The following is a 7,798-nucleotide window of genomic DNA, read 5'->3' as shown; positions in this document are numbered from 1 at the left end:
GCCTGTAAAATTAGACTACGTGCATTTTAAATTACAGCATTTTCACAATAAAATTTAATTAGAACCACAAAAACATTCATTTATGTAACATCCTCAGTTCAAAATGACTCATCAAAATGATCAAAGAGAAACATTTTATCAAACCGATGATTACGAGAAGTTCACAAATATTAAAATATATGAAAAAACTGGAAAAAAGAAGCACCCAGAGGTTAAAATCACCTTTTCTGTTTTTCATTGTGTTTCCTAAAAAGCAGTTTGAAAATGTTTAATGTCAGGGATTTCAGATGAGAGCTGTGGTGGAAGCTCACGTTGGTAAACAGCTCTTTCTAATGTCATATCTCCCAAAAACACACTCAGTAAGAGCTGCAGCAGCAGACAGAAACGATGGTCCGTTTCTCACCGTGAGGTTTTAGAGGACGAACCCACTCAGATGCTATTTGTTTGAGGTTGTTTCCCACTGAGGGATGTCAGACTGTGGCGATAAAACCTGTGAATCTTTTCCATGCAACATTAAGCAATTTTGAGTTACTTCGCTTCCTTTTAAAAAACAAACAAAAAACAACTTTATGTTATTTTTATTCCTCTTAGAGGGAGATTTAGGTTTCTGCATCATTTCTCTGACTGATGGAGTTCCAGTAAATTAAAGAAAAGCTCCTGCTGTCAGGTAAAAATTGCATTTGGTCTGAAATGTATTTAAAACTTGAAAAAACAGCTTTGTTTCAGGTCTGTGACAGCAATGTAAGTAAAGTTACAAAGTTATATGTCTGATATACGGGAGTTAGTTAGTACGTGCCAGGTCATCAGCAAGACTTTGTGGAGATGTGTGATCCACATGTCTCAAATCATTCATTGAGGCTTTGAATGTAGCACTATATTTTAATATGTACACCTTACAAGTTTTCTTTGGTGGTAATTTTACACATGTTATTGTTTTGAGTCTCTATGTGCGCTTTTTTCTTTGTATTTGCTTTAAACTGTGAGGTTGTCAAGTGTGTTTCTTTGCGTTGTTATCAGTCTTTCTACAAAATTATCCTTGTGGTGCTTCTTTCTTACATACACCACTTCATTAGGCACACCCATTCAGTTGCTTGCTGAATATGCAAATATCTAATTAGTCGATTACATGACAGCAACACAAAATATTTAGGCGTGTAGACGACCCGCTGAAGTTCAAGGTGAGCATCAGAATGACAAAAGAAAGGTGATTTAAGAGACTTTGAACATGACGGGCTGGTCTGAGCATTTAAAAAACACTGTTCATCTGCTGGAAATTTCCCACGCAATCATCTCTAGGTTTTACTGAAAACAGTATAAAAAAGAAAAAGAAAACAGAGAGAGACTATAACCAGTGAGCATCAGTTCCACAGGTGAAAATGCCTTGTTGATGTCAGAAGTCAGAGAAGAATGATGAGACTGCTCTGAGCTGATGGGAAAGCAACAGTAACTCAAATAACCACTCGTTACAAACAAGATATGCAGAAGAGCATCTCTGAATGCTGCAACAGCAGAAGACCACAACCTGTCAGGTAAGAACAGATAACTGAGGCCAAAATTCAACAGCTTTCCAAAACTGAACCCCAGGCACAAGGGACGAATAACTAAATAAACAGGAAGTGAAACGCGATAACTAACTGGGGAAAAACACAGACACAAATGGACAAACATTGACACAAGACCATAGAACTAAATTCTAAACAACTGGGAGCTGGTGGTCCCTGGCAGAAACGCAAAGTAAAATAATAAAACAAAAAAACAAAAAGATGTATTATAACCAAAACTATAACCAGGAACTACAGAAAAGATAGCTGTGAAGCAAGAAGCAAGGTAAACTAATGATCACCAAAATATCCAAAATTCAAAATAAAACAAAACTAGTACAATGACAGAGGCCCACTTGACGTGAAAGCATGGATCTATCAACCTCTCCCTGGCCCAAGCTGTGGTTCCCACGTGCTTCAAACAGTCCATTATTGTCCCTGTTCCAAAGAAACAACAGCCCGCTTGCCACAATGACTACCGTCCAGTAGCACTGACTTCAATTGTGATGAAGTGTTTTGAAAGACTGATGAGAGATCACATCACTTCTTCACTTCCTGCCACCATCGACTCACTTCAGTTTGCTTACCGGACTAATCGTTCCACAGACGATGCCATATCTCACCTGCTCCACACATCCCTGAGTCACCTGGACACTGGCAGAGGGAATTATGTTAGGATGCTGTTCGTGGACTACAGTTCAGCATTCAACACAATAATTCCCTCTAAGCTTTTCACCAAGTTGACGGATCTAGGACTCAGCTCATCACTGTGTCAGTGGATCCTCAACTTCCTCACAGACAGACCCCAATCAGTGAGGGTGGGAAAACAAGTCTCCCCCTCCATCTCACTCAGCACTGGAGTGCCTCAGGGCTGTGTTTTAAGCCCCCTGCTGTACTCACTGTACACTTATGACTGTGTAGCCACATCGACACCACCTCCATTGTCAAGTTTGCTGACGACACTGCTGTTGTGGGCCTGATCTCCGACAACATCGAGACGGCCTACCTGGAGGAGATTAGGAACCTGGAGACCTGGTGCCAGGAGAATAACCTCCTCCTAAACATCAGCAAGACTAAGGAGCTGATCGTGGACTTCACTACAAAGCAGGCGAGGAATTACAAACCCCTCATCATCAGTGGCACGCCAGTGGAGAGAGTGGACAGTTTCCGATACCTGGGTGTCCACATCACTCAGGACCTGTCATGGTCCTGCCACATCAACACCCTGGTTAAGAAAGCCCGTCAGCGTCTCTTCTTCCTCAGAAGACTTAGAGACTTCCATCTGCCACTGAAGGTGCTCAAGAACTTCTACTCCTGCACCATCGAGAGCGTCCTGACGGCAAACATCTGCACCTGGTTTGGGAACAGCACCAAGCAGGACAGACGAGATCTGCAAAGGGTGGTGCGCTCGGCAGAACGCATCATTCAATCAGAGCTCCCTGACCTGCTGTCCATCTACACCAAGCGGTGCAAGTCCAAAGCTAGGAAGATTATGATGGACCTCTCCCATCCCAACAATGGACTCTTCTCACTGTTGAGGCGCCAAAACAGAGAGAATGAGGAGGAGCTTCTTCCCCCAGGCTATTCGGGGCCTGAACCAGGTGTAGGACTGGACTCTCCCAAACACGTCACTATAAGACTGGACTCTCACACACGTCACCACACGCACCACCACACATTTCCTATAATCCTATAATTCCTATAATTTATAATCCTTATCTTTATAATCTCTTCTGCTATTTGCACATTCTTTACTGTAAATTCCTAAGTTAATTTGTAAATTTGTTGTAGTAAACTGTAAATTGTAAATATTGTAAAACTTTTCTTCTGTCATTTAATGGTCGGGCATTGTACAGCTACAAGCATTTCACCCCCATGTCATACTGTGTATGGTTGTGTGTGTGTGTGACAAATAAAATTTGAATTTGAATTTGCCTTGTGTCTTCACCAGTTTAGTGTCTTTGACATAGAGGGACATAAAAGAAACATTCATATCGTAGATGGTGTTTAAACTGTTTTCTGATTAATCATTAGTTTTTATTTAAGTCTTCTGTTTATGTCTTTATGTTTTATCCTGTCTTACTCAACCTCTTGCCTGGTTCTTCTTGAGGTTTCTTCCTGTTAAAAGAGTGTTTCCTTCCCACTGTTGCCAAGTGCTTTCTCATAGGTAGTTGCTTGATTGCAGGGTTTTCTCTATATAACTGTCAGTTTCAATCACTCTTTTAATCACTCTCCATTTGCTCACCTGCTCCAGCCAGCTTTAAATCTCACCAGCACAAACCACCCCTGACAAAGTGCATGATTACACTAAAGCTTTTGCTTTCCAGCTGCTACTTTGGGGTCCAATTTAATTCATTTTAGGTTCATTTTGAGCCTCTTTGTAAAACATTTAGGACTGTTCTGAGTCACATTTGCATGTTTTGTGTCTTTTTTAAGCTGGTTTGAAACTCTTTTTGGTCCTTCTCTAAATTTGGAGTTATTACAATAAGCTGTAAAGCTTTTCAAAGAAGAAGCTCTTGCTTCATCCAGAAGCTCATGAGTCATGTGTTTTGGTACAAACTTCCAGTAGAAAAGAGGCTTTGATTCATTTGTGGCCAGCACTAAAGGGTTTGAATGGTGGAAGAAGTTCTGGCATCTCAGTTCATATCAGTTCTGGTGTGCTTTCTTTCTGGCTTCTCACAGTTTGGACCCGAGGCGTGCTGTTGATTTAGGATTGAATTATTGTGTATTGAAGTGCCCAACCTGGACCCAGGGAGATAATAGAGAAGCCCAGCACACTGACTGGGATAATGTATAGTTAATTAAAGTGTACCGAGAGCTAAACTCAAAGGGGCAATGAGTGAGATTTATTTAGAGCCTCGGAGCAGAAAATCCACATCTGTGAGTCCTGATAGCGTTGTAGATCGATACTAATGATCTGCCTGGAACAGATGCTGATACTTCTGGCTCCAGAAAACCTACATAATCTATTTTGGAACAAAATTTCCTGAACTGATGATGTTAAGAGACTCATAGCCTTCGGGGACTGACAAACACGTAAATGTATAGGCTAAAAATGTGGTAGGAGACAGAAAAATGTGAATTTTGTGAAAAAAAAATTCTGACACAGTGCTTATTTGTCCATATCACCTCCAGAGAAAGAGTCAAAATTAGGAAAAGTGTTTATCAACATATCAGTCAATCCATCCATCCTTCCATCTGGGTGGGCTGAAGTCTTTCCCAGCTGCCATAGGGTGAGAGGCAGGGTGCACCCTGGACAGGTCAGAACACACCAAAAGCTAAAATTACCCTCATGTTTTTTTTTTCTTTATTAAACTACCAAAATAGCTACAGAGAGACTCAAACATCCCTAAAGACACACAAAGCACTGAAAAAAGACCACTGTGGCTATGCAAATGGTAACCTGCAGTTTCTCTAGTGGTCACTTGAGGCTGGCTTCAAAGGTGAGTCTGTCCTCATAGCCTCTTTGCATAAACTTTGCAGCAGAAATAAACATGTTTGCAGCCTGACACAAAACGCACTTGTCTCCATGAAGAATTTCCTCCTTCATAATGATAATGAAGACAGTAGATTTGCTTTTATAAGTCACCCATTTAGTTTCTATTACAGCTTAAAGTTAAAGTAGTGCCACTTTGAGTTCAGTGGCTCCACTGACCTCTTCGTTGTGTTTGCAGTTTCGCTACCTTTTGGAGCATTTTTTGTTTCGACTTGTTTCAAACATAAGAAGTTTGTACTCACTTTGGACTGTTTAGCAAATATCTGCATCTGTGCCTTACACCTTTTTAACCAAGCCTGCTAGTATTTGCTAATAATTTACTTATTTTACTTAAACCTTTAGTCTGTAGCGCTCAGTGTATCATCCCATTTTTTATGAGAAAGTTATGAGACTTTTCCATCATCCTTCTGTTTTTTCCCCCTGAAAAACAAATAAAACCCACAATACATTTTAGGCAATTTTCATCTTCACCAGTTTTGAAAGAAATTTGTCAAATGGTTCAATAAACTTTCCATTCTCAAAAACTTTGAAATTTTGGGGGATTTTCTGGCTTTTGTTTCATGGTCCAAGCGTTAAACCACTTCACATCAGCTTCACTTGTTCTGCCTAAAATCTATTTTTTGACTCAAACTTTGTGTCCACTTGTTTACCTACTTGCCTGCCTTTAACGGCAAGCTGCATTTTTTTGTTACAGATTTGGATTTTGGATTTTATTCTGCTTCAGGAGTCAGACCAGTGTCAGGCTTGAGTTAGCTTTAAGTGAACCAGTCTGGGGGCAGAAAACGACAGTGGCCCTGAGAGTTCAAGCGCATTGCAACTTAGAAAACAACAGCTAACAGAAAAATACCTCGAAAGCACAAAAAAACAAAACAACCGCGAAACAGAAGGAAAGTGTTTCTGGGGACATAATAACGTGACGGAACAGTGACAGAAACAAAAACGTGAGACACACTTTAATCACGCGACTCATATAATACTGTAGACACACGTTTGCTATTAACTGTTTACTGTTTACTTTGTCACTTCTTTGAGCTGTTCAAAGAAGTGACAAATATCTTTCTTCCCCAGAAACACTTCCATTTTCTATTTTTAAAATTTGCTGAGTTTTTGTATTTCCTGGTGTTTTTGACCTCTCAGGGACCACCACTGCAATCAGACCACATGTGTCTAAAATATCTTTCTCTGATGTCATGCTGGCTATGTCCATCTTTTATATACAGTATGTGGTTTAAAGCAAGCGATTGTTATAGATTTTGCTTTCCTGTTTGGTATTAGCTGAATGTTTTTGTTTATATAATATAAATAACTGAAGCTAGACACCATGTTGTGATTAGGATCGCACCAGCTGAAGTAGATCCTGTATTTTGAACTGAGCTGTACACCTGCTAAGTTTCATGTTTGAATTTTGCACATTTTGACAGACAGACAAAAATACTTCTGCCGAGCTCCTGAACTCTGGCTTTGAGGTGGTTTCCTCTGCTTTGCTGAGGTCTCCAGGTCTCCAGTGAAATCAATATGTCTAATATATGCGTGCTTGGAGAAAATACTGATTTTTGTGGCTTTGGTCACATAACCCTTTCAAAACAGAGAATGGAAGTGTGTTTGCCGTGTGCACCTGTATATCATACACATGTAACATGCGCCTTTTCCCATGTGTGCCTTCCTCTGAGGCCTTATCAGTGTGCACGCCGGCCTGGGCCATGCATCATTTTCCATACCAGCCTGACAGCTTTCCTAATCACAGCGTAATTAATCTATAACTCCTGACAGCCCTGACCATTACCCACCATTGTTTAAACACAACACATTATGTAATCGTCTGCATCAGCAGCTGGCTCTGCCTCTGACATGAAAAACAGTCCGCTTTCTCCACCCCTCGCTCAGCTTGCGTTCTTTGCATATAGATTGAACATTAAGATACTAAGTTGTGGCCTTGTAAGGCAGCAAGTGCAAGAAGTGACGGCGTTATTTACTTCATTGGCAGAGGACGGCGGGACAACGAAGTTCTGCCACAGAGGAGGAGAATTAAAGGTCCCTTGAGGCAAATTTGGTTTGGAAAATGTGCGGGAAGCCTTTAAGCACTGCTGTTTATTATTTCTAATGGTCGCGGTGTCATCTTTTTATTTCTATTATGCACATAAACTGAAAACAAATGTGGATTCACACTTTATTCCTCATAAGAAAATCAGCCTGTTGGCAAGTGGGCTTCTGATGCTCATGGAGGGATTTTATTTACTTTTTGGATCTGCTGTTTTCAAGCATCATGGTTTGCTTCTGCCTACTGCACATGCTCAGTATCGTTTCATCCACCTGCAGGCGTTACATGTGATGCCACAAAATGTAAACTGACAGCTAAGCCGTGGTGTTGTATCTAATGGTATTCATTATTTCACCCAAGTTTGGTGGTTTTCATTTTTAATTTTTAACTTTTTAAGTTGGATTACTGAATGCTTGTTTGACCGCATTATAAAACACTTATTAAAGACTCGCAGAAAAAAACATATACAAGTAAATGTAGTCGCTCTCAAAGTCTGACTCAATTAATTTTATGATTTAAATAAGTTATACCGTAAATAGAAATAATAAAACAGTTCTTTCCACTCAGGCACACAAAACATATTTCTACAGTGCCATACATTTGTTGTCACTGTGTGCATTAAAAAGTCCATTATTGCACATTAAAAATCCATCAGAGGGTTTACTCCTGTAACTGTTGTTGCATGTGTTGTAATTGGTGTGTGTGTTGGTTGCGGGGGGGGGG

The sequence above is a fragment of the Haplochromis burtoni genome, unplaced genomic scaffold, assembly GCF_018398535.1.
Source record: "Haplochromis burtoni strain Fernald_Lab_line unplaced genomic scaffold, NCSU_Asbu1 Contig_44, whole genome shotgun sequence".
NCBI classification, from domain to species: Eukaryota; Metazoa; Chordata; class Actinopteri; order Cichliformes; family Cichlidae; genus Haplochromis; species Haplochromis burtoni.
The sequence above is the reverse complement of the archived record's forward strand: the minus strand, read 5'-3'. Positions refer to the sequence as shown.